General features: G+C 43.7%; 1 protein-coding gene across 1 annotated transcript in view; it reads right to left on the bottom strand.

The window, feature by feature from the left end:
- ANK2 (ankyrin 2) overlaps positions 1 to 27659 on the bottom strand; it is a 474349-nt gene that overhangs the window by 393044 nt on the left and 53646 nt on the right. The gene's annotated exons all lie outside the window — the stretch shown is intronic.

Genomic DNA, 27659 nt, shown 5'->3' on the forward strand with positions numbered 1-27659 from the left:
TGAGCGCGCAGGGGTGGGGGCAGGTGGCCGTCGGAGCGTGATGCCACAGAAGAGAAGGGAGGGGTGGCGTCCCAGTCAGGGGTGTGCATGCACATGCACCTAGGGTCCCTGGGGCAGGGGGCAACAGACAATGAATCTGCCTGGGCACCACGCACCCTTGGGCTGTCCCTGCCTACTTGTCCGCTTACTTTAAGAAAAGGTAGATACAAATTATCTTACTACAAGCCATCATTTGCTAAGATTCCATATGGAGGATACTACACCACTTCTGTGCAACTGCGGCATCAGCACTTGAGCTGCTTTTAGCACCAATATTAGAAAATTACCTCAAGCTACAGCATTTATACTAGCCATGGAAACTGGGCATTCAATTATATACATTACTTAATCAGTGCAACGAAATATATAATCAAGCTATTGGATCTTAATTCTAAATAAATTACTTTTGGAGCATCATTAAAATGAATGGATTTTGTTTCCAAGTACATATGTTTAGGACTAGGGTAGAAAAAAAAGACCTGGAGAGCCCAAACTAGTCCAGTCTTGTCAGATCTGAGAAAAGCCCTACTAAGCACATCAGGGACCTTGTGCATCAATGCTCTGCTTTTTGAGCAAAACTCTATGGTTTGCGAGCAATTTTACCATAGAGTTTTGCCCAAAGTGAAGCAGAATTGCTCCTGGCAAGTTTTTCAGTGGGAGAATAGCAGACCACCTCTGAACATCTCTTGACTTGAAAACCCTACAGGGTCCCCATAACTCAACTGTGACTTGATGGGGAAAAAACAACATTAAAGAAAAATGGTTTAGCAGAATTGATTTGATTCTTTTCTGTTCATGCTACTATATACTGCTCATGTCCATTAATGCTCTGCTTTTGGGGCAAAACTCTATGATTAACATAGAGTTATGCCTAAAATGTAAAGCATAGCCACATGATGTCCCCAATGTGATGATGTCATTTCCATGTGACATAATTGCATCAGGGATGTTGCACAATGCCCCCATCCCCTCCAGGAACACCTCCCAAATCCTGCTACCAACACAAAAGTAGGACTTGGCAACCATACTTGCAAACGGTTGCTGAAGTGGATTGAAACAGCATTATTTAGCATGTGGAAAAGCACCCAGTTTAAGATTACATTTTCAAAATCTAACCCTTCTCTGGAAATTTACATAGCAAGAAATCTAGTTTAATTTTTGCTTCTTACTACTCCCAGTTTGAATTTGAAGCCACTTTTTAAGCATATAGTGATCCTGAACCAAAACAAAATCCCAAAACAAAGGCCATACAATCAGGGCCAGCCAGACGCCCCGGGGCGCCCTAGGCAGATTTGCTGCCTGGCGTCCCCCCAAAGTGGCCCCCACGGCTCCTCCCTGTGGCTCTGCGGAGAGGGCTAGCGGTGGCAGTGGCAGAGAGGGGGGAGGGAGGCAAGCTAAGCACCTAGGCAAGCTAAACTGCCTAGTTCGCCTAGTGGGAAGGCCAGCCCTGCATACAATATATTTTTGTAATAACCAACTAAAATAACACAAAATAGTGTACAAACTTTCAAGTTACCCAGAACTCTTCATCAAACTGGATATTCAGAAACAAAGGCTGGGGAGGGAGGAGCTATCTCAAGCCATGAAACCCTAAAGGCTTTCTTTTGTAAGCATCTTGTATAAAATGCTGAGCTGTAAACAGATCTAAAATATTGCTGGAGTTCCTGGGTTGGATCCCATCAACCTGTTCTACTAACAGTGGTACGTTCCCTGATACAACAGTCTCTTCTGTGGAACAGCCTCTGGCATCAATAGGTGGCCCCTTGCAGCAGCGAAAATGCCGCTAATGATGCCAACCAGTGGAATCCAAACCCATGTCTGAAAACAGAAAATATCAAAATCCTACTAGATTCTGCAATGTCAAATTAACTATTTACAAGTTTAGATATTGGATCAAAAACTGCCACTGTAATTGTGTGATTTTATATTGTTATTGATTTGTTCCATATCAATATCATTCTTCAGTTTTCCTCAGTATCATTCTTCAGTTTTCAAGGAATAAGCATGAATAGCAGTTCCGAGATATTCCAAGGAATGGGGTGGACAGGAAGGAAAAAAGAAGGGAAGAGAGAAGGCACCATGACTATAGAGAGCAAAAGAGAAGGAGAAGGAGAAAGGGGATGGGGATGGGGAAGAGCAGTGGGGTCACAACAGCCAGAATTATTATGAAAAGGTCAGGCCTCTTCCTGCAGACTGCAGTATCTTAACACTGGGCAGGGTACTGCCTATTATGTAACTGTCAAGCACTGAAGCACAGGGCAGATCAAACATGACAGAACAGACTAAAGCCAAGCTAGGGGTCAGGCAGCCATAGGGTCAGAGATAAGTAATAAATTCCTAGGGGGCAACAGAAACATCGCAGTCTGGCCAAAAGTCAAGACCTATGGATAAGAAGACTACAGCAAAAAAAGAAATATGGTCAAAGTCAGGCAAGAGGCACAAAGTAGTCCAGGGCAGATTAGGACATAAGGTCAAAACAGACAGAGGGCCAGTGTGACATAAAGACTAAAATATTAGACTAGAAACTGAGAGATCCAGGTTCAAATCTTCTGACTGCTTGCTGGGTGACCTTGGACCAATCATTCTTTCTCAGCCTCATCTAACCTAGTTCAGAAGATTGTTGTGTGGATAAAAAAAGGAGGAAGGACCATATATACTACTTTGAGATCCTTGGAGGAAGGCAGGTTTTAAATTAAGTCAATCATGAAGTAAACACAGTGCAGCAAATATCCTGAATTCTCACAAAATGTCTTGGAAACAGTTCAGGAAACCCTACTGGGCACATATAACATGCGGTGTTGTATTTAAGGATGCCTTGGGGGATGAGGAGGCCACAAGCAATGGCTTCTGGGTACAGATGGGGCAGGGAACTGAGGCAGAATTGTTGAGGGAGGTAAGGAAGAATCAGAGACTGACAGCCCCTCAGATTCTAAGATTTCACCTCACTGCATCATAACTGTTTTATATGTTCTACCTTAAGCCCTGATCATGAAAGCAAGTTTAAATTATGTTAGTGGAAGTTACTGAAAGGGAGTATCTACAGAATCAAGATCCTAACCACATTAGCTATCTGTGGAAGGTTCCATCATGGCAGCATAAATGTGTAACAGTGCAACACCAAGTTAGACCATTGACTTCAATGTACTTAGTATGTCATTGCCAATGCATTACATTTATTATAAGATGCGTCCTGCTTCTTTGCTTCATTCAAAGTAGCTTAAAGTACAAACATTGTATGCAGAATAAAAACAATAGCCATAAAATTTCAATACAACCTCCCATTATCATTGGAATCCCTAACAAAACCAGGATTACCCTGGAACTCGCCTCCAAAGCAGACCAGCTCTGACTTCCAGTTTTGGTGACGCACGACTGGAAGCGGCTCGGACCAACACATCCAGAGCTGCTTTCAAATCGGTCCGAAGAGGAGTTGCCCCCAAAGGACGACTCGACTCTGGGGCCCAGGAAGGGTCCTAGAAAGCAGGGGGCTTGAGTGGTAGATCAGGGGTGTCAGTGGAGGCGGCTGCCCACTTGCCTCTAGCCTCATCGTTCCAATTGCCATTTTTAAATGGCAAGAGGGTCAGCCACCGGCTTCTTTTCTTCTTTCACACTATACATTTTGGACCTTAAAAGCCTTTAACATCAAGATTCTACTACTGTAAGTGTTGTTTTTTCCCTTACTATTTTCTTGAATGGCAACTTCTCTGACAAGCAGGAAGAAGGCAAATCAGGAGTGAAGCAGATTTCAAGTGGGGCTAAAGACTAAGAAGGGGGGGAACTCTCCCTCATTCTTTCTTAAGGCTTATAAAAGTTTCTGCCTAACCTGATAACACTGAAAATACCTGCATGAGAAGACCACACCAACTTTTAGTTTTATAAGAGACTGGATGGCTGAATTTAACTGATCTGCTTTAAACCTTCTTTGGGGGAGAAAAATGTTTTGGATTTTGGGAAAGATGCTTGCTTGCAAATGTATATGGATGTGAAAGACAGCTGGCTTAAAAACACTTTGAAGCTTAAATTGAAGTGCTCTGAATGAACTTATGAGTTGTAATTAACTTCCAAAGGCTGGTGGGTACCTGATATTGACATAAGATATAGAAGGATCTTTGGCTGTAAGAAGAATAACTTTATAAATTTCCACAGTGGTTTTTTATCTATTTTTGTTGGATGATATGGATATAACATTTTAAACTTGTTTTTATTTTTATTTTTTTCCTTCTTTTTATCTGTGGCTGGAATATTTTTTGACATGGTTTAAATGTTTTTTTGTTTGGGATTCCTTTTTTTTAATGCACCCTTTATTCTTCATTTTTTTTATCACCAAATAGGGGAACTTTTTTCTATTTTCTATTAATTTTTGCCTTTTATTTTGGGAGTGCCTGATTTCCTTTTCTTTTGTTTGGATTATTGGCTTAATTTCTAATTCTGGATCTCACTCTTGGATTACAAATAAGGCATTCAGCCCTGGATTACAAATGTACATCTTGAAGTTTCTGATATTTTAAGTTATTTGAAAGACGTTGTGGGGATTTGGATTTCAACTGAAGCTGCATTGCTAGAGGACTTGTAATAGTGAATTGTTGTTGTTGCAGTGAACTGAATTGTTTTGCCTATTGACTATTTAGTAGGGTTGGCTAAAAAGTTTTGTTTATTATTATTCTTATCATTGTTTTGGCTACTACAAATTGTTGATAGAAGCTAGAAGGTAGTTTTCTTTTAAAACTATTTTATAATAAGGTAACTGCTTGGTGGAGATTAGCTTATCTGTTATAAACAGGAACATAGAGTTTCAAAACAAATGTTGAAGAGGCACTATTGAACTTGTGGCTGTGAGTGTACTCACTTTAATAAGAATGGAAAATAAAGCTGGGATTGGTTTCAAATAAACAATAAAAAAAAAGAAAACAGAGCAGGAAAGCAACCATTTCCTTTGCCTAATGCTCCATCTGGCCCAGGGAAATTTACAACCATGCAGGGAGATATGAAAGAAATGCAAAACACTTTGACTGCTATAACGCAGCTTACCAGTAAAGTAGACAATATTGGTGAACAGATGGCAGAGATTAAACAAGAGCTTTTGGAGAATAGCAGACAGACAGCTGAGACCAACAAAGCCTTAAAAGTACTAGATGGTCATTTGACAGAGAATATACAAAAGGTGGAACATCTGGAAAAAGAACAGAATATACATGATTCTAGACTCTTGCAGCTGGAAGTATATAGAGCTGCCTACATGTTGAGGTTTCAAAATATACCAGAAGAGAAAACTGAAGATTTACAGAAAATTTTAAGTGAAGGCTTGGCTGAAATTTTACAGGTGACTCCTCAGAGGATGGAAGAAGAGTTTGATCAAGTTAGACGGGTGCCATCGAGTTATACAAGACAAAACAAATTACCTAGTGAAGTTCATTTGAGACTCACAGGAAAGAGGACTAAAGATGACATTCTGAAGCAAGTAAGAGATAGACCTATGATGATAGCTGGAAACATGGTGAAAGTTCTCAGAGAGGTACCTTGGCCAGTGAGACAAAAGAGGAGAGAATATCAAGCGTTAACAGACTTTTTGAGAGGAAGAGAAATATCCTACATGTGGATAATGCCAGAAAGCCTTCTTTTTACCTACCAGGAGAACAGATACAGAATCAACTCCATTTTTAAAGCTCAGAATTTTCTGGATAGAGTGAAGAAAAAAGAAGGCAGGGAAAAGAAGGAGGAGGAAGAAAGTTCTGGTGAAGAGAATCCAAATGAACCATGGAGATACCATACAAGACAGCATTCCAAAAAAGATAAGAAAGATAATGATAAGCAAAACCCATAATGGCTTCAATAGTTTCAATTAATGTTAACGGACTCAACTCTTCTGACAAAAGGAGGAAGACTTTTAGATATTTGACAAAAATGGAAATAGATATAATTTGTTTACAAGAAACTCATAATTTAACTAAAGATCAACATCTTCTGAAAAATAAAAAGCTTGGTAATTTATTTACAGCAACAGACATGAACAAGAAGAAAAGGGGAGTGGCAATATATATAAAAGATAAATTTAACCCACAATTGCAGTACACTTCTGAAGATGGAATAATTCTATTAGTGGAAATTACAGTGGATAATAAAAAAAAAATTATTGGCAAATATCTATGCCCCAAATGATCATCAAGAGAAATTTTTTCAAGATTTGCATCTTAAATTATCAATTTTGGCGTATGTAGAATATTGACTAATAGGAGACTTCAGTGCACTTTCTGACAGACAACTGGACAAAAAATGCATAAACAGATAAATGGTAAAGGTCTTCAGTTGCCAACAAGTTTTTGGAAATTAGCAGAAGAAATGGATTTGGTGGATGTATGGAGAACAAGATATCCTAACTCCAAAGACTTTACTTATTATTCTTCTAGCCACCAAACTTGGTCAAGAATCGATATGTGCTGGCTCTCTGCAAGTATGATTAAAGACTTAGTTGACACAAATCCAAACAAGAGTTATTTCAGACCATAGTCCTGTAATGATAAAGTTCAAAGGTCCACGGATGAGAAGATCATGAAGGCTAAATATTTCAGTTTTGAAAGATAATGACTTTCTTAAAGAATCTAAGGTGGAAATGGAATCTTTTTTCAAACAGAACATAACACAAGAGGTAAAGATACAAGTAGTCTGGGACACTGCTAAAGCTTATTATAGAGGTCTTGCAATTAGATATAGTATCAAGAAAAAGAAAGAAAGAACTGAAAATTTTCAAAACTTAATGTCACAAGCTGGAGAAGCTGAAATAAATGCAACACAAATTGAATTTAATTCTTATGGAGGAGATGGAGATTAAATTGAGGTATGCTATACAAAAAATTTTGAACATGCTAACAAGCCTGGAAGGTGGCTGGTGTATAGGATGAGAAAAGGAAAGGTCAAAAGAATAATTACGACCCTGAAAGATAAGAACATCAAAGAGAAAATGCAAAAGCAAGAAATATGTCAAATTGTGGAACAGTTCTATAAAAATTAATATGAAGATAAGGAAGTTCATAAAATAGATTTAGAAGAATATATCAACCAAAATAATCTCAATAAATTTACAGAAGAGCAACAAAAAAATTTAAATGAGCCAATAATAAGGGAACTTGGAGATGCAATGGAATCTCAAAAGAATGGTAAAACTCCGGGTCTAGATGGATTACCTGCAGAATTCTACAAAGTTTATGAAGAGTCTTTACTATCACTATTTAAACGTCTTATTGAAAAGATTCAAGAGGAAGGCCGAATACCAGTTTCATAGCAAGAAGCTACAATATCTCTGATTCCAAAAGAAAATAATGATCTGAAAGATATTAAAAACTATTGTCCAATTTCTTTTTAAAATGTGAATTATAAAATTTTTGCTGCAATACTGGCACAACGTTTGAAGAAAGTTCTACAGTCTATAATACATCATGATCAAGCAGGATTCCTTCCTAGAAGATATTTGAAAGATAATGTCAGAACCGTTTGTAATATCTTGGAATATTATGAAACTCATCCAGAGAAGCAACTGGCTTTAATTTGTTTAGATGCTGAGAAGGACTTCGATAATGTCCGTTGGCATTTTATGCTACAGCAACTGAAAGGCATGGAATGTAGTGAAAACTTCTTGAGAGTAGTAGAAGCAATATATTCTTCACAAAATGCAAGGGTGACAGTGAACGGCGAACTAACAGATGTAATCAACATTCAAAAAGGTACAAGACAAGGCTGTCCATTGTCACCTCTACTTTTTATCTTATCTCTAGAGGTACTGAATAATCAAATAAGGGAAGATACAAGTGTAAAGGGAGCTGTGATATAAGATGAACAATATATAAGATGAATAATATAAACTCAGAGCCTTTGCAGCTAGTTTAGTTTTTATACTAGAGCAACCGATAGACTATCTCATAAATAAGATTAAACAATTTGGTTACTGGGCAGGATTAAAGATTAATTATCATAAAACAAATTTTTTGATAAAGAATATGATGATGGAACAAATTCAATCCTTTCAGCAAAAATCAGGGTTTTTGTATGAAAAAAGAATTAAATATCTAGGTGTTGTTATTTCAAATAAGTGTAGCAACTTAAAAACATATAATTATGACAAACTACTTAAAGAAATTAAAAAAGATTTGGAAAAATGGCACGACTTGAACTTATCTTTAATGGGAAGAATAGTCTTAATAAAGATGAATATCTTACCAAGGTTATTATTCCTGTTTCAAACCATTCAAGAACTAAACAAGATGGTTGCCAAATATGTTTGGCAAGGCAAAAACCCTAGAATCAAATTAAAGACACTGAAAGACTCTAAGTTAAGAGCAGGTATGGGCCTTCCAGACTGGCAATTGTATTATAAAGCTTCTGCGCTTTTATGGGTAAGACACTGGATACTATTAAATGACAAGAGACAATTTTTGTTAGAAGGACATGATCTTACTATGGGATGGCATGCATATTTATGGTATCAAAGACTTGAAGGCCATTCCTATTTTAAGAATCACTGGTTTCGAAAATCCTTGTACCATACATGGTCATGGCTAAAGACTAAAATATATCAAAAAATTCCAAGATGGGTTTCTCCAGTACAAGCAATTATAGGTATGATGACCTGTTGGGAAAAGATAATCAATTGAAAACCAGAGAAGAGCTGGAAAATATGGATATCAAAATGAACTGGTGGTTGAGAATGCAAGTTGAATCTGCCAAAGACAAGGTTTCAGGTTTTAATACGGAACAATACTTATTTGACAAAATTCTTTTGGGTCCACAGGAAAAGCTAATCTCCAAATTATACACATATCTACTTCAAATGAAGACACAAGATGAAGTTGTAAAAGATTGTATGGTCCAATGGGCAAAAAACTTTGGACATAATATTACATTAGAAGAATGGGCGAGACTGTGGAAGCTCAACGTTAAATTAACTAGGTCAGCAACTTTTAAAGAAAAGTTGTATAAGATGTTTTATAGATGGTACTTGACCCCACAGAAATTGTGTAAGATTTATACTAATATGTCTAACAAATGTTGGAAATGTACTAAACAGGTTGGTTCTTTTTACCATATGTGGTAGACATGTGAGACGGTGAAGGGCTAATGGAAAATGGTGCATGAAGATTATGAAGACACAGATTCATTTCAAACCAGAACTATTTTTATTGAACATATTCCCTGAGGACTATTCCAAAGAAATGAGCCATTTGTTGGCACACTTTAACACAGCAGCTAGGATTCTCTTAGCACAGAGATGGAAATCTCAGGAAATTCCCATGAAAATGGACTTGGTGGGAAAAATTTTGGAAACAGCAGAGCTGGACTTTCTATCCCAGTGGTTGGCTGGGAAATCTAAAGAAGAAGCAAGGAAATACTGGATGAAATTTTATGCCTGGTTAGACATTCAAGACTCTTAAGATTCTCTGATGTGAACTAATTTCTCCTCTCTTTCCTGTATTTCATATTATAAAATTGCCTTTACTGGAATTGTCAAAACTAACAGAGAATTTTAACAAAAGATTTATTCTATAAAATTTTTAAATGTGGATGATGTTTATTATAGACATAATAACATGGGACAATTTATGTAAAGGAAGTATAGTAGAAGTAAGCTTTTATTTTTTGAAAGTATTCTCATGCAGAATAAGGTCAAAACATATTGTGCTTTCTATTCCCCCTATCCCCTACCCTCACTCTTTCTGAAATTAATAAAACTTTTGAAAACTGGCAAAACAGGCCAGACCTACATAGCTTAAGCATGATACCTTTTCTGCACTTTCTCCAATGCTATAATATCCTTTTTGAGGTGCGGTGACCAGAATTGTGCACAGTATTCCAAATGAGACCGCACTGTGCGACTGAACAACAACAGAAGAGTGAAACTAGGATCTGTATTAATAATCCTCATTCTGCCTACCACATGGGATTACTACTACTTCCTCCTCCTTTTTGACTCACACAGACCCCCTTATTTTAATAATTACGAATTGTCTCTTCCATAAAAGGTTAAACAGCTCATTTTTGTTGACAAGTAAGCTTAGTAAAACTGTAACTTTTTCAGAGTTGTGCTGTCACAATTAAGTTGCGATAAAGATACTGTGGCCTCAGACTGGGAACTGAACCTTTAAATGTGGACTCCACTCCCCTAGGTGTCCTTCCTCGACATCCCACTGTGCTCCCCTCCCAGGTCTTTTCATTCATGCCATCTTTCAGATCCCAGTCCTCAGAGCTACCTGTGCATTACCTTCTCTGAGTGAACTCCGTCACCCTCTGTGACCCGCAATCTTTTCCTGCCCTTTAAAAAGGTTCTCCTGCTGTGGCTACTTTCTGTTGGACAGTCAGTAGCTGAGAGGTGCCTCTGTTCTCTCCTGAGCATCTGCTCCTATCATCTCCACACACACACACTCACACCCACAAATCTGCTCCAGTCCTTACCCTTCAGATGGTGACTCCTCACTTGACAATTTGTCTTCATTGGGCTGTCTGAAGTTTCCTGAGGCTGCACAGGACTCAAGGTCTGCTCCGACAGTCACAAAGTTATTATTGCAATGTCACACAGGGGAGGGACGGTGGCTCAGTGGTAGAGCATCTGCTTGGTAAGCAGAAGGTCCCAGGTTCAATCCCCGGCATCTCCAAAAAAGGGTCCAGGCAAATAGGTGTGAAAAACCTCAGCTTGAGGCCCTGGAGAGCCGCTGCCAGTCTGAGAAGACAATACTGACTTTGATGGACCAAGGGTCTGATTCAGTATAAGGCAGCTTCATATGTTCTTCATATGTTCATATGTACCTTACAGACCTCCTCTGCAACAGACTGCAACAGCATAGGGGTCATCTCTGAGAACAAGCAAGCTCAGGGGTTACAGAACTACTTAGCATGCCACAATCTCTCTTCACAGCTTTTTCTTTTGCCCTGCCATGTGCCATCTATGTTAACCCACAAGTCTAAATAAAAATGGTGCAAGAACTTCCATGGGGAAATATAATGGAAAGCAGCTCTCAGGAAGTATGTTTATTTTATTGTCTCTAAATTAAATTTATGATGGTCCCTTATATTAACTTCCTTTATTCTACAGGCTACAAAACATTCACATCCTACATTTAAATTTGCTGTATATGCATATACCTGGCACTTCTGAATAATAATCTGTAGAGCATAAAGCCAAAGGTGTTCATCTCTTTGGAAATCAGCAAGTTAAATTTCATAAGGTTATAAACATGTTGCCTTGCATGGATAATTTTCAGTGCATTAATTTGGTTATAAAGACTGATTAATATTCTCCCAGTGGAAACAAGGAGACGAACATGGATCATAACAACTGGCAGAAGTATAATGAAGTATTTGACACAAAGCAACAGATATCCTGCTACGCTGCATAAAGGGTTTCCTACAGTATATTAATGAATTAGATTTCAGCACTGCGTGAAATTTACAGCATTCTTTCCATCCTACTTTGGCCAAGCAATTTCCAATCACAATTCTTCTAATTAGAAACATTGCAGGAAAATGTACTTACAGGATGTTGCTTATGAAAGTTACATGCCCACTAGAAAGAGTGTCCAGTTCAATTTCTATGTACTTGTTACCTAGTGCATCATCTCAAATTATTCTCCAACTTTGTTAATATAAGGACTGTCACATTTTTCTACAAGGAACCAGTGTGATTCAATGGAATGAGGAGAAAAACTCAACAAACTCCAAGTGTTTGTATTTTTGAAGCATGCTTTTCCTTTGTTTCTTCATCCTAATAGCCTCTGGTGCAATCTGATCAGCATCTATCACCATGCAATCCAATTAAGCCTGCACCACTTTCCAGCCTCCATCATCAGAACATTAAAAACTGCAGACAGACATTGGGAGCAAGCGTAAATATATTTCTCCCTCCCCCGCCCCCTGCCAATTTGTGCACTTAATATCCAGACTGATGAAGAATTCTGGAGAACATATTAGTTGATATAACAGTTTGTCCTAAGCAGGGGTCATTTTGTAGAAAAATAGGTGCTGGAGTTCATCCAGGGATTGTTATGCAGCTGCACATACTATTCCATGGACAAGGAGGTGGAACTCTCAGAAGGAGGATGTGGAACTCTAAGAAAGGTTCAGGAGCTGTGCTCCTGTGAGCTCCCACTGAATCTGAGGCCTGGTCCTAAGAAAAAAGTATTTTATTTGGTTTGTTCTAACATTTTGTTGGTCCTAAGAAAAAGGTATTTCAGTAGTGTTGGTGGATTTTTTTCCCTTCAGGTACCAACACAACTACCTTATTTAAAGAACCCCTTGTCTAGACAGGAATATATTTTCTTCTGGTGAAGGAATTAGAATCTGACAGGATTAGAGAGAAAGAAAACGTAGAGAACAGCAGTGGCGGGGAGGGCAGTTACAGTACAGGAACGTGTTTTTTTTAAATAGCAGGCACCTCTTTCTCATTACTCAGAAATATGTACAAATGCACACATTTGACAGGGAAATGCAACCTTGTAACTGGACTGTTTCAAAACCAGACCTGAAAGAGGACTTATACCATTCAGGGGCAGACAAAATACAGAAACATTTTTCACTGTATTGTTTCTGTTAAGTACTAAAGCAAACTGGTTTACTCGTGATTAGAAAGCATATAGCTGCTGCTCTTCCGAATGCAGCGTGTGGCATTAATCTACCTAGTACAATGACAGAACAACAGGGAATTAAAAGGAAGGGATTAGGGAGCCTGATCTGATAATGAAACCATCAAGGTACTTTTCCATTAATGGTAACTGGATGAAGCCCTTAATCTTTGGTCAGCTTACTATTTGTGCCATTCCAATTTACTACTTTTCATAAAAATATACCAAATATTCATCTGCCCTCATGCTTATATGGGGCTTTTAAAAAGCCTGTCACCAATATCACTTTCCAATAAACTGCCAGAAGTTACTAATTTTGAAATAACACCTATGTCCACATATACGTTTTCTTAGTTGCTTTAGGCTTACATTGTTGTATGCAGGGGGGGGGGGGGGGGTTTAAGCAGGAACGCAGTTCCAGATGGCTTGGTGCCAGGGGGTGTGGCCTAATATGCAAATGATTTCATGCTGGACTCTTTCTACCAAAAAAAAAAAGCCCTGGTGCATATATTATATTACATTGGCTGGGGATTGGAGGAGACAATTGTGGTACACTGCTCAGAGAAGACAGAGCTTTGCATTACAATGATAGAAACAGCAGAAGACTGAGGCAACCTAGGTCTGCTTTGATGGTCAGGGAAGCATAATGATAGAATTGCCATCTCTGGGCTGGGGAATTCCTGGAGATGTGGGGGCAGCACCCTAGGAGCCCCATCTGGATATATGTGATTAGACATTTTTTTCCAGATGTACTTGTTAATCAATAGTGTCATAATCTTCTCAGTCTTTGAAAAACGAGTAACAAAAGCACAGTTTCATATACTAAGAAGAAGAAGACTGTAGATTTATACCCTGCCTTTCTCTCTGAATCACATCAACTGTTGCCACGTCACTTAAAATTAGTTGATGATTTATATATTTGATATGAATTTTAAATTATTAATCAGATTGGATATGCTAAAAACTAGCAACATAATTGTTCATTGTTTTCTGAATGAATTATAGAATGTTTTAAAACATAAGGCACATTCTAGCTTTTTCTTTTAAAAAATGAACAGAATTCACAATTTTGCCATTTTCAGAGACATGCTACGTTGATCTTACTGTTTTTCAGTCTCATCCACCATGTGCAAGCTTTTTACCATTCTTGTCATTTTCAGCTAAATGGCTGCAAAACATTTGTCTCCAAGGTTTTTTAAGGGCCAATTAATACAATTACCATGTGAGTGATGATGACCAGTTTCAGGAACTCTGTTTGCTTTACCAAACAAATGATACCAGACAGGTGGAAGATGGGAGAGAAGAGGAAAATTGCAGCTGCAGTTGTGTGCTCTTTCTTTGTTGCAGAGCCTATGCACATACATCTTGCAGGCACGCAATCTCTCTTTCAATCTCTCATTATTAAGAACCTTCCAGGCCCCAAGCACAAGGAGAGAACCTTCACATGTAAAACTAGAAAATGCACAGGCTCTCAGCAGTATCATAAATGTATGGAGCTCAGGGTGAGAGATCTGGCAGCATAATCCATCCCTCATTCTGTATCCCCATCTAGCCATCTTGTAGGTTGAATGGTGAGGATTATGATGAATTTGTAATTTGTGGTCAGTAGTTTCATTAATGCTCCAGTATCCAAGCAAGTGGTTCACCCCTGCTCTCGTACATTGCTGATTACTCATGGCTTGGGGAAACAGATGTGCTTTAAGCAGTTAAGTGGGTACTTCACAACCACGAGCTGAAAGGTCTTGGTGCCCAAAGACTCTGACCAGTAACAGTGAGTATCAGTCCTCAAGTGCTTAGTAGTTAAAATGACAGAAGCTCTGAAACAACTGATCCTGCTACATCGGAGAACGTAACTTGCAAAACTTAATGTTCTTTGCAAAACAAGCCATACTGGGAATCAATCCAAAAAGTAGAATTTACCAAAATAAAGCAAATCAAAGACTGATTCCACATTTAGCACTCTGCCTCCTTATGTGCAGGGCTCCTCACAGTGGCTTTTTTCCCTGGATTCTGCATTGGCATTCCTGGAGCAGGGCTGTGTGTTCCCTGCTTGCTCCCTGCCCTGAACAAACTCAAGAACCAAGAATGAGACCGGGACAAAGGCTAATGCAGAATCAGTCAAAGACTTGTTTACTGCATGTTCCAGAAAATGACAATATGAAGTATAGTATAATGACCTAGGATGGAATGGCTATAAACAAAGTAGGGGAAAACTTAGTGAGTCCTGTCTCTGCATCCAACATTTTAATCAAGATAGTGAATTCAACATTGATGTTTCAACCACTAATAGTAAACACGCTTTGCATGGCACAATAATCTCTTTGTTTTAGTGAAATTTTAACATGCAAGACAACCACTTTATATCTTTAAAATGCTATGATTCGAAATGCTGTTTAATTTAAGGAAATCTTATGGACCTTCAATAGCAACGTGCCCAGTCTAGTCATTGTTTACTCTAAAACAAATTTTGTGTGTGTGGCAAGCTTCTCTTCTCAAAGTGTTCTCTAAAATGCATCCACAACATCTCATACATTTTTAAAATGTATTAAAAACAGCTGGGACTTTGGAGGACAGCTACTTATCTTAGCGGTTCAAAAGACACAGGCTAAATTTCATTTTAAAGCATTTTTCATGGAGGTGATGGTGGAAAAGAAATAATACTTTTCTGCCATCATTGCATCTTCACTGCAGACATGTTCCAGGTGGTCAGAGGTCTATAAAGATCTGCCCCACAGGAGAAGATGGACTGCTCATTGACTCACTGTGACCATTCTGCTCAACACTTTGTTTACACAATCTCTTGCTCTGCATTCTGCTCAACACTTTGTATACACAATCTCTTGCTCTACACTAGCAGTGATAAGATCGGATGGTGTCAGGGAACCTACTTGTCTACATGTTTGGGCTATTTTTCAGCTTACTCAGCCTGAGGATGTGGACTGAATCAATGAAAGTGTGAAGCCTACCACCTGCCTCTATGACCTGCATCCATGGTTGCTTAAATCTGCTGGGGGTGGCTGGCTTATTGAGCCCAAGAGGAGTTAAGGACTCCTTAAGAGAGTGGGTGGTCATCCCAGCCTTGAAGCAGGCTGTAGGTGCCCACTATTAAAGAAAACCACTCTGGACCCAGGAGATTTGAATAATTATTGACTACCCTCAAATGTTCCATTCCTTAGCCAGGTGACTGAATGGGTGGTTGCTGGATTCCTAGATGAAAGCAATTGTTTTGATCTTTTCCAATCTAGTTTCAGGCCTAATTATGGGATTGAAACAGCCTTGGTTGCCCCGGTGGATGCAGAAAAAATTAAAAAATGAGCTTATTAAAAATTATTCACAAGCCAACAGTCCTTCCTTTAAGGTCTGGTGTAAAAAACAGAGGTTAAAAAAATAATTTTTTTCCCTTGGAAATGGTGAACATCTCCCTAGTCAATGGAGCATTATATTATTAACATGTAATGAAAGTTCTTCCTCCTTGCTTGGGTGGGGTGCTTTTCCAGGGCTGTTTTTTCATCCCAATACACCCCTGCCCTCCTTTCTCTCCTATGCACTGAACACAACTGAAGGCAATTGGGAAACCAGCCACCTAACTCCAATTTTGCCATGGCATCCAAATGGAAGTACTTATTCTATACATCATGGTTTGTGGGACAGAAACGACCTACTGTCACGGCTGGGGCCGGGTCAGGCAAAGTCCAGAGGCAGTCCGAGGTCTGTAGCCAGTAAGCAGGAGGGTCCGAGGCGCCAAATCCGAATCACTGTAGAAGTATCGCAGGTCTGAGGTCCAGAAGCCGGGGTCAGGGAGTCCAGAAGTCCAAAGCCAAAGTCAGGGAGTCAGGAACCAAAGTCAAGCCGGAGTGGATGCTAGAATGTCAGGGAGATGACTAGTTGCTTCCACAAAGCTTCCTCCCAAAGCCCACAGCTATATAGCCCTCTGCTGGCTGTTGCCCGTTTGGGCTAATTGCTGGCTCAGGGAGGCAGCCAGGATCCTGTTACCACTCAAGCATCCTTGCTCTTAGAAGGGCCAGAATCCTCTCAGAACTCAGGGCTCAGGGAGCGTCTTGCTTGTGAGCGTGCCGCCCTCCTCCGATCCCTGAGGTCCTGCCGGAGGCGGTCACGCACACGAGCCACCCGAGAGGGCGAGGCAGGGGGGCTGGGATCTTCTCCAGCAGGAGGCAGGGGCACTGGTGCAGGTGGCAGGGGCACAGTTTCCTCATCAGACTCAACTTCCTCTGAAGGGTCCCCAGCACCCATGACACTATCCCCCCCCCCCAGGGCCCCCCTCCGTCGAGGGACCTGGAAGGTCGGGGTGGTCGTTGTGGAACTGGTGCACCAAGTCCGGGGCATGAAGATTGTCCTCGGGCTCCCAAGACCGGTCTTCTGGGCCGTATCCCTCCCAGTCCACCAGGTACTGGAGGCCTCCACGATGGTACCGGGAGTCCAGGATCTGGCGCACCTCATATTCTTCCTCGTCATCCACCAACACTGGTGGTGGCGGCGGTGGGGAAGGAGTCCGAGCTGGGTCAGGGGGTGCAGCCGGAACAAGGAGGGAGCGATGAAACACGGGGTGAATGCGGAGGTGGGGTGGCAACTGGAGCCTGAAGGCGACGGGGTTTATTTGTTCAACGACGGGGTAGGGTCCAATGAACCGTGCATCCAGCTTGTGAGACCGACCAGGCCGGCGCAGGTAGCGAGTTGAGAGCCACACCTGATCCCCCGGCTGCACTGGAGGGCCTTCTTGCCTCTTTCGGTCCGCAGCCCGTTTATATGCCTCCTTGGCTTGCTGTAGCTGCTCTCGGAGCAAGTCTTGGCTGGCACGGAGTTCTTGCAGGTAGGCATCGACGGCGGGGACATTCGTGGGTGGTAGGATCGCTGGGAAGAACCGAGGGTGGTACCCGTAGGTTGCAGCAAACGGGGTCATTTGGGTGGATGAATGGACCGCGTTGTTGTATGCAAACTCCGCTAGGGGCAATAGAGTGGTCCAGTCATCCTGCTGGTAACAGGTGTAACAGCGGAGATATTGCTCTAGCGTGGCATTGGTGCGCTCTGTCTGGCCATCTGTCTGTGGGTGGTAGGCCGAGGACAGGTGCACTCGAGTACCCAGGCTGGAATGGAGGGCTTGCCAGAACCGAGAGGAGAACTGAGGGCCCCGATCGGAGATCAGATGGGCTGGGAGTCCATGCAGACGAAAGATGTGTTGCAGGTAAAGCTGGGCCGTCTCCTGAGCTGTGGGGAGTTTCGGGCACGGAACAAAGTGGGCCATCTTGGTAAATAAGTCAACGACCACCCAGATACAAGTCTGACCCTTGGAGCGTGGAAGTTCCGTGATGAAGTCCATCGAGATGGTATTCCAGGGTCCTGAAGATGTGGGCAAGGGCTGCAGCAACCCTGAGGGTTTGGCTGGGATGTCTTTGGCCCGTCGGCAGACATCACAGGAGCTGACATAGCGGGCAACATCAGCGCGAACTCGTGGCCACCAGAATTCCCTTGTCAGCAAGTGGGTGGTCTTATGCTGTCCAAAGTGCCCGGCGGGTAACGAGTCGTGGGTCAGGCGTAGCACTTCTGCCCGCAAGGGCCCGGGCGGCACATAGAGGCGTTCGCGGTGTAGCAAGAGGCCGCCTCGAGTCGTGAACTCCCCTGTTGGGTCATCTTTGAGAGCCTGGAGGTGTTGCTGGACCCAGGGATCATTGGCCTGGCTAGCCCGAATGTCCTCCACGAGTGCTGGTGAAGTGGAGGTGGCTGCAAATACTGAGGGCGGCAGGATTGGAGCAGCGGGCGCGGTCTCAGTTGAGGCAGGGGCGTATTCCGGTTTCCGGGAGAGCGCGTCTGCTTTCCGGTTCTGGGTATGGGGGATGTAGGAGATCCGGAAGTCGAAGCGAGAGAAGAATAGGGACCACCGGATCTGGCGCTGGTTGAGACGGCGGGTGGTCTGGAGGTGTTCCAAGTTCCGGTGATCGGTGAGCACTTGAACAGGGTGGCGAGCCCCTTCGAGGTAATGTCGCCAAACCTCAAACGCCGCCTTGATCGCGAGCAACTCCCTCTCCCAGATGGTATAATTCCTCTCTGCAGCAGTGAGCTGCCGCGAGTAATAGGCGCAGGGCTGTAGTGGCTGGGACGGCTCCTCGCGCTGGGACAGCACTGCTCCCAGGGCCACGTTGGAGGCATCAGCTTCCACCGTAAAGGGAAGCTGGGGGTCGGGGTATCTCAGGAGTGGCCCGGTGGCAAAACGAGTCTTCAGGGTGGAGAAGGCGTTATCGGCCTCTGGGGACCAGTGGAAGGGTTCTTTGGGGCGGAGTAGTTGAGTCAGGGGTGTGGTCAGGGATGCGTAGGCCGGGATGAATTGCCGATAGTAGTTGGCAAAACCGAGGAACCGCTGCAGGTCTTTGCGATTCTGAGGAGCCTGCCAGGTCAGGACCGCTTCTACTTTTTTCGGGTCCATGAGGATCCCCTGCGGTGACACGATGTGCCCAAGGAACTCGACGGAGCGCAGGTCGAAGTCGCACTTCTCCAGCTTGGCGTAGAGACCATGGGCTCGTAGGCGCTGCAGGACCTGGCGGACGTGCTCGGCGTGCTGGGCAGGATTGCGGGAGTAAATTAGGATGTCATCCAGGTATATGATCGCGAAGCGGTCGAGCAGGTCCCGGAATATGTCATTCATGAACCTCTGGAAGACAGCGGGGGCATTGGTCAGTCCGAAGGGCATTACCAGGTGCTCGTACTGCCCGTATCGGGTCCCAAACGCGGTCTTCCATTCGTCTCCGGGCCGTATGCGCACCAAATTGTACGCTCCACGGAGGTCCAGCTTGGTGTAGATTTGGGCCCCCTTTAGGCGATCCAAGAGTTCAGGGATCAGTGGTAGAGGGTACCGGTCGCGGATGGTGATCTTGTTCAGGGCCCGGTAGTCATTGCACAGCCGGAGCTCCCCACTTTTCTTCTTCACGAAGAGCACTGGAGCAGATAGGGGAGAGGTTGAGGGTCGGATGAATCCGCGTTTCAGGTTCTTGTCCAGGAAGTCTCGCAGAGCTGCCAACTCCGGCTCCGACATTGGGTACAGACGCCCCACCGGGAGTGGTGCCCCAGGTACCAAATCAATGGCACAGTCGTAGGGCCGGTGAGGGGGAAGCTGATCAGCTCCTGTCTCTTCGAAGACATCAGCAAAGTCCACATACTTCTGAGGGAGCTGAGGACCACCACTCGGGATGCCAGCTGCTAGAGTGGTGGGAGGAGTCAGATGGGGGCATGGGTCTCGGAAGCGTAGTTCCTGCTGGGCCCAGTCCACGATGGGGTTGTGCAGCTTCAGCCAGGAAAGGCCTAGAATCAGCGGGAAGCGAGGCATGCGGGCGACATCAAACCGCAGCTGTTCTTGGTGCTGCTGGACGTGGAAGGTGATGGGACAGGTCTCCTGGGTGACGGGGCCAGAACGGAGGAGGCGCCCGTCAATAGCCTCCACCAGCGACGGAATCCCTTTTGTCTGCACAGGGATCTGGTGCTGCTTCACAAAGGCGGCATCTATAAAACAGTGGGCTGCTCCCGAGTCCAGCATGGCATACACGAACAGCCAGCGTTCGTCAGGCAGACGGAGTTTGACTGGTAGCAGGAATGGCCCTGGGGTATCAGCCCGCTGTTCGGAGGACCCAGCTAGTCGCCCCAGGCTGGGGGGTCCACTTACGCCTGGGGCTGCCCTTTTGGCGGCGGTGGCAGCGAAGGTCTAGGTATCCGATGCTTAGCAGGGCAGCCAGAGGCATAGTGGCCTGCCGTGCCGCAGTAGAGGCACAGATTCTGCGTGCGGCGTCTGGTCTTTTCCTCTGGGGTCAGGCGGGGTCGAGCAGCTCCAAGCTGCATAGGCTCATCCTTGGTGCTGGTACTAGCTGGGGACGGGCGAGGAGCCAGGTAGCACGGCGCAGGGAGCTGGCGCCCTCTGGTCTTGGCTTGGCGGCGACTTTCCAGGTGGCCATCGATGCGGAGGCAGAGGGTGATAAGTTCTTGGAGCGTGGGTGGCTGCTCCACCCTGGCCAGTTCATCCAGGACCTCCTCTGCCAACCCCTCAGTAAACTGGTCCATCTGGGCAGCCTCATTCCACGCCAAGTCCTGGGTCAGGAGCTTGAATTCAGTGGCATATTGAGCCACCGAGGAGTTGCCTTGTTTCAGTGCCCTGATCTTCCGGTTGGCTGTGGCTGCTTGGACTGGGTTTGAGAAAGCAGCAGACAGGTGGGCCTCAAACCCCTGGTAATCAGTCAGTAGGGGAGAGGACGCGACCAGTAAGGGTGTGGCCCATTTGGCCGCCTGCCCCTTTAACAGACTGATGACGAAACACACCTTGGTTTTGTCATTGAGGAAGTCCCGTGCTCTCAGTTCAAAGTACAGCCGACACTGTGCTAGGAAGGCAGGAAATTCTTCCACGGCACCCCCAAATCTGTCAGGTGGGGGAACTGGGCACTTGGCTGGAGCACTGGCCGCAGGTTGTTGCTGCAAGTGCACTACTGCCTGTGTTAGCTGCTGTACCTGGGCTTGGAGCGCAGCCAGTAGTTCTGTGGTTTCACTTGCTTCAGCATCCATCCTGTGGAGTGGGTGTTTGTTGGTGGAAGCAATCTGTCACGGCTGGGGCCGGGTCAGGCAAAGTCCAGAGGCAGTCCGAGGTCTGTAGCCAGTAAGCAGGAGGGTCCGAGGCGCCAAATCCGAATCACTGTAGAAGTATCGCAGGTCTGAGGTCCAGAAGCCGGGGTCAGGGAGTCCAGAAGTCCAAAGCCAAAGTCAGGGAGTCAGGAACCAAAGTCAAGCCGGAGTGGATGCTAGAATGTCAGGGAGATGACTAGTTGCTTCCACAAAGCTTCCTCCCAAAGCCCACAGCTATATAGCCCTCTGCTGGCTGTTGCCCGTTTGGGCTAATTGCTGGCTCAGGGAGGCAGCCAGGATCCTGTTACCACTCAAGCATCCTTGCTCTTAGAAGGGCCAGAATCCTCTCAGAACTCAGGGCTCAGGGAGCGTCTTGCTTGTGAGCGTGCCGCCCTCCTCCGATCCCTGAGGTCCTGCCGGAGGCGGTCACGCACACGAGCCACCCGAGAGGGCGAGGCAGGGGGGCTGGGATCTTCTCCAGCAGGAGGCAGGGGCACTGGTGCAGGTGGCAGGGGCACAGTTTCCTCATCAGACTCAACTTCCTCTGAAGGGTCCCCAGCACCCATGACACCTACAACTGGTGCTTACATTTGGACCTCACGGTAAATTGGAGTTCAATTTAAGGCTTCTGAAACCAGGGTGCAATCATTCATAGGGTTATCAACCTCAAGATGACACGTAAAGCTCTCCCAGAACTGCAACTGATCTCCAGATTACAGAGATCAGTTCCCTTGAAGGAAATGGCAGCTTTGGAAATCACAGCCTCTGGTACCACATCTCTGCTGAGCTCCCTCTCTAAATTCCACCATCTCCAGTCATCATCCCAGATAACCAGAAATTTCCCAAGCTGGAGTTGGTAAACTAACAGTGCAATCCTAAAGAGAGTTACTCCAGTCTAAGCCCATTCATTTCAATGGGTTTAGATTGGAGTAACTGTTCTTGCATATAAGGGGACAAAGGAAGAAGTGCTCGTACATGACAGCAAGCCAAGTTTGTGGCCATCCCAAACAATTCTCCATTTAAATCTAATGTCTGAAAGCAGCCTCAATACTTTTAAAAACCTTTTACCTTCTCAATAAGTTAGGGAGTCATGGCTCTTTAACCATTTTCACCCTGTTGAGCTGATCACCTTTTCAGTATGCGGATTTCTCTTCAGTATATTCTTAAACCAGCAAGATTTATTATGTGTACTGCATGTTTCATTAACTTAGTCCATGAGTTGCATGGTGAATACAACTAGACTGATGTATCTGTGGCACAAGAGACATGAACAGGAATGCTAAACAAAAAAAGTCATTCATTCTACACCAGACAGTGCACACAAAAAACACAAACCCCTGAGTTACCCAACACCCAAAGCAAGGCACAACAGCATCATCAGTATTCATATAAATGAAGGAGGCTATTATCCTTTTCAACTACACTATGTCATAAGAAAAGTCATAATAATTTCAGTGATCTGAGGTTCTGCCCTGGTAAGGAGCACTTCAAAGAGCATATATAGTAACCTTTTAAGTGTGTGACTGGCAGCACCTGAATTATAATGAAACTAAAAGTATTAAGAACAACCTTTTTTCCTTTTTAGGGGTCACTCTCAATTTTAAAAGCAAAGAACAACACAATTGCTTTATAATACAGCTCTTTAACATTGGCTGCTTATCAACTACTTAATATTTTATTTTATGAAGAAAATATCTGAAAAGGAAATTTCTGTAGTTATTTTAAAGGGAAGAAAATGCAGATGGGAAATCTAATAGAAAGTAATATAAGAAAAGGTCAGAAACCACATGTTTTTTGCAACTTTGCTTATAGATAAAAGCGATGAAGGCAAGTTGTATTAAGTTAGTCTTTTTAAAGAAAGACATTGTGTGATTAATATCTAGTGTAGCAGCAGTATCCAATACCATCAGTGGGAGAGTTTAGAATACAATGCCAAGACCATGGCCATACAGCCGTAAAATCTACAACAACTAAAGAGTTTAGTATCTAGTGCTTTTCCCCAAAGTACCCCCCAAGTTTCAAAACGATTGGACCAGGAGGTCCAATTCTATGAGCCCCAAAAGAAGATGCTCCTATCCTTCATTATTTCCTATGAAAGGAAGACATTCAAAAAGGTGTGCTGTCCCTTTAAATGTGATGGCCAGAACGCCCTTGGAGTTCAATTATGCTTGTCACACCCTTGTTCCTGGCTCCGCCCCAAAGTCTCCTGGTTCCACCCCCAAAGTCTCCTGGCTCCACCCCCAAAGTCCCCAGATATTTCTTGAATTAGACTTGGCAACCCTAGTTGGTGGGAAATTCCTGGAGATTTTGTGGTGGATTTACAGATGTCAGAGTTTGGGGAGAGGAGAGGCCTCATCTGAATATAATGTCATACAGTCCACCCTCCAAAGCAGTTATTTTCTCCAAGAGGGAGAGAGATTTGTTGTCTGGAGTTCAGTTGTGATACCAGAAGATCTTTACACTCCACCTGGAGGCTGGCTACCCTAGGTCTGGCAGCACCCTCTGGGTGACTTGATACCATCTGACTGACATGACTTATCTAGGCCTGGCTGTTTGCTCCTGTTCAGCAGGAGTCCTCTTATGACAGCCAGTGTGCCATAGCAGTTAGCACTTTAGAACAGGGTCTACCAAATCCAGGTTTTTGCTGTGGAAGCTGACTGGGTGATATCAAACCAGACTTTCAGCCTAATCTACATCATAGGGTTGTTGTGCAGCTCAAAAGGGGTTGAGGAGAATGATGGAAGCTGCTTTGGTCCCCAGTGCAGAGAAAGACTGTCCTTTTCCTAGAAGAAGAAGAAGAAGATATTGGATTTATATCCCACCCTCCACTCCGAAGAGTCTCAGAGCGGCTCACAATCTCCTTTACCTTCCTCCCCCACAACAGACACCCTGTGAGGTGGGTGGGGCTGGAGAGGGCTCTCACAGCAGCTGCCCTTTCAAGGACAACCTCTGCCAGAGCTATGGCTGACCCAAGGCCATCTCAGCAGGTGCAAGTGGAGGAGTGGGGAATCAAACCCGGTTCTCCCAGATAAGAGTCCGCACACATAACCACTACACCAAACTGGCTCTCCCAGGCAGTCTATACCTGGCAGTCTATACCTAGGAGAACCAAACTGGCTCTCCTAGGTATAGACTGCAAGGAGGGGAGAGGAAGATTGTCCTTTTCCAAAGTATAGGCTGCAGTCAAAGGGGCAGATAAAGGTAGGTTGATGATTGGCTGGGAAGGAGATAGGGTTGCCAACTCCTGGGAACTTCCTGGATATTTGAGGGGTGGAGCCTAGAGAGGGTGGGGTTGGAGGAGGTGTAGGACCTCAGAAAGGTATAATGCCATAGACTCCACCCTCCAAACCAGCCATTTCCTCCTGGGGAACCATTGTTGCCAGTCTCTCAGTGAGGGCTGGATATCATTCAGAATTACAACTGCTCTTCAGATGGCAGAGATCACTTCCCCTGGAGAAAATAGTTGCTTTGCAGGGCGGACTCTGTGTCATTATACCTTGCTAAGGTTGCTTCTCTCCTGCTTTGGTCGACACTATGGAGAAAGACTGTACCTTTCCTAGGAAGAGGCTGCAGGGAGGGGACAGGAGATGGAAAGCTGATGTCAGATCAATTCCTCTACAGTAAACAGCCAGTTTGAGGTGCATACTCTATGGCAGGGGTTCCCAACCCCTGGTCCATGGACCGGTCCTGGTCAGTGGCTTGTCAGCAACTGGGCCATGGAACAAGACAGAGCTACCCTGCCATCCCTTCTGCCCACCTGGAACTCGATAGGCGAAGGTCACAGCCTCACTCCAAAGCACTACCTCTTTCATCTGCCTGAGTCCAAGGCAGGCAGAAGGGACAGTGCAGCAGTGACCTTTGCCTAAGCTTCATTTAAAGACCCCCATGGGACAGGGCATGGGGGCAGCAGACACCCCAGCAACCCCCCCCCCCACTGGTCTGTGGAAGAATTGTCTTCCACGAAACCAGTCCCTGGTGCCAAAAAGGTTGGGAGCCACTGCTCTATGATATACCATATCACAACCATGCCAGGTCAAAAAAGACAGATCACACCACAAGCACGTGCTGATGCTGAAAGCTGCAAGGTCTAATCTGACAAGAAAAGGTGGCAACAACACACTGCATACAAAAGGAATGTCAAGTTTCAGCATCTGCATGATTGTTGTCACGCTGTGATGCCACAGCAAATGAAGACTGTGTGCTCAAGGCTGGGACACGTATCCAGAGCCTCTTTCTAAAGCCCTTTGTATTTATTTCCACGCCTTATTCCTAGTTCTATAATAACTAAAGTTTCTAAGATAACTTTATTGATGTTAGGGACAGACCCAGAAAGTGCAGCCTGGGTCTGCCCCTAACATTACAACAGCCTAGCCCTGAAGTTACAGTGTCATGACTTCACATGGCCAGATCAGCTAAGGTAGGAAACCATCATCCAGACTAAATGAAGAATGGAGCAAAGCATTTTTTGTAGATGCACTTGCTCCTCCAGTAACAATGATGGAGCCAGCGTAACCTGTAGGTTCTCAAATGAGAGTCAGCAAGTATCATCTGAATCCTATCAAATGTGGAAAACACACTGTCCTTCAAGACATTAACTCTCCCAACCAGCACCATCTCTGGTCAGGATGCAGTTTCAGCTTGTTTATCCTAAGCCAGTTCAAGTCAGGCAGTGGTGCAGGACTTCTACAGCTTCACCACATGATTTGGATAACCAAATAAAGATCTGAATGTCATCAGTATACTGATGATAACCTGCTCTAAAACTATGAATGATTATGCCTGAGGGCTTGGCATAGAGATTAAGCAGCAGGAGAGATAAGAGTGAACCACAGGGCAAGCCCCAGACTCATGACAACCAATCTCCAACAGCAACCCTGATCTGTAATACATGATTTAAATCAATCCAAAGCACATCCCTTAATTCCTAAAACAAAAAAGTATACTACCCAATGCAGTTCAGTCACTATAATGTCACTTCAGCAAATACTCCTGGCAAAATCTCCTGGGCTTGGTCATTTGCAACTGTCAAAAATATCCTGTTTATTACAAGTTGCAAGACATATTTTTCCTGGTCTGTCACAAAGACCTCGCTATGACAGTAGAAAATTGCTACTCCCCATATTTTTGTCCAATGACCCTAGGTAGCTCATAACAATTATACATCCTATAGTATATGACACTCAAATCTGCTACATATTCTACAGTTCCTTCTATTTTATGCTTCCGTTGCAATCTAAAAATATCAGTTTGATGTGAGATTAGTGAGAAATTGATTGCACACCTGATACATTTGTGTACATTTTCTCCTTTTGCTTAATCAAACCTGGTTAAATAAAGCACACACACTGAAACGTGAGAGGGGCTTGATCAGCCACATTTTTGTAGCCCATTTGGGAGCAGGAGAGTTATCAAAAACCAGATGGATCATATGATACAGACAGCTTAAGGGCTGCAAGTAGAACAGACCTGGAAGAGGATGCACTCGTATCAGTTCCAACTGCAGAGGAAATGAGTCCATGTGTTGCAAGTGAAAATTAGCTTTCAGTTCAACAGAACAGGTGTTTTAGCTTATGCAATACAAATAGCTGCTTTATCATGTTTTGCAAGAAAACCATGATCATATCTATTATTCTGTTAATGCAAACAAATTCATATTTATAAAATAACAAAACTGCTAAAATAACAAAGTGGTTTAAAATACAAATCACCTTTAAATGAGGTATTTTAGAACACGCTTATAGTAGTTCAAAAGTTTCATTTCAAGTGACTAGTTTTTGTTTCATTGTAGTTGTTTTTCTGGGAACAGATAACTATTTACATGCATCTTATTAACAAGCAAATATGTTCCAGGGCCTGCACATGTAGCCAAATACCACCTGGTATCTTATTATGTTCTTAAAATCTAATCGGCAGCATAATTACCATAGCTATTTTCATCTAGAGCCAGTTTGACCACACTGGCAAGCTTGTCAGCCACTTGGAGACCACAGTTGACTAAAGAGAGGTCTGCATGCTGAATGCATAATGATTGTCCAAATTCTGCTTCCAGCGTGGCCAACTCCCCAGCATCCTCTGTAACCCTGCAAGGTGTATATAAGTGCATGCAGACAGACAGCTGTGCTAGACGGAACACACAACATATGCTACTTTCAGCATGACATGGGCTGTTCAGTGCAAATGAAGAGTATGTCCAGCTATTAAAATGACCAGGCAAAGATTGCTAAGATCTTGTGGTGGTCTTCCTTTCGTTTCCCACAAGCTAACATTATTTATTTTATTCAACTTTTAAGCCACCTTCCTCCGAAAAACATGGCTCAGGGTGGAGTACAACCGTAATAAATTTACAAATCTTGCAAAGAAAATAAAAATTTCCAAAATTAAATACTACATAGAAATACAATTTACAGCAGC

Source organism: Heteronotia binoei, chromosome 9 (genome assembly GCF_032191835.1).
Source record: "Heteronotia binoei isolate CCM8104 ecotype False Entrance Well chromosome 9, APGP_CSIRO_Hbin_v1, whole genome shotgun sequence".
NCBI lineage: Eukaryota > Metazoa > Chordata > Lepidosauria > Squamata > Gekkonidae > Heteronotia > Heteronotia binoei.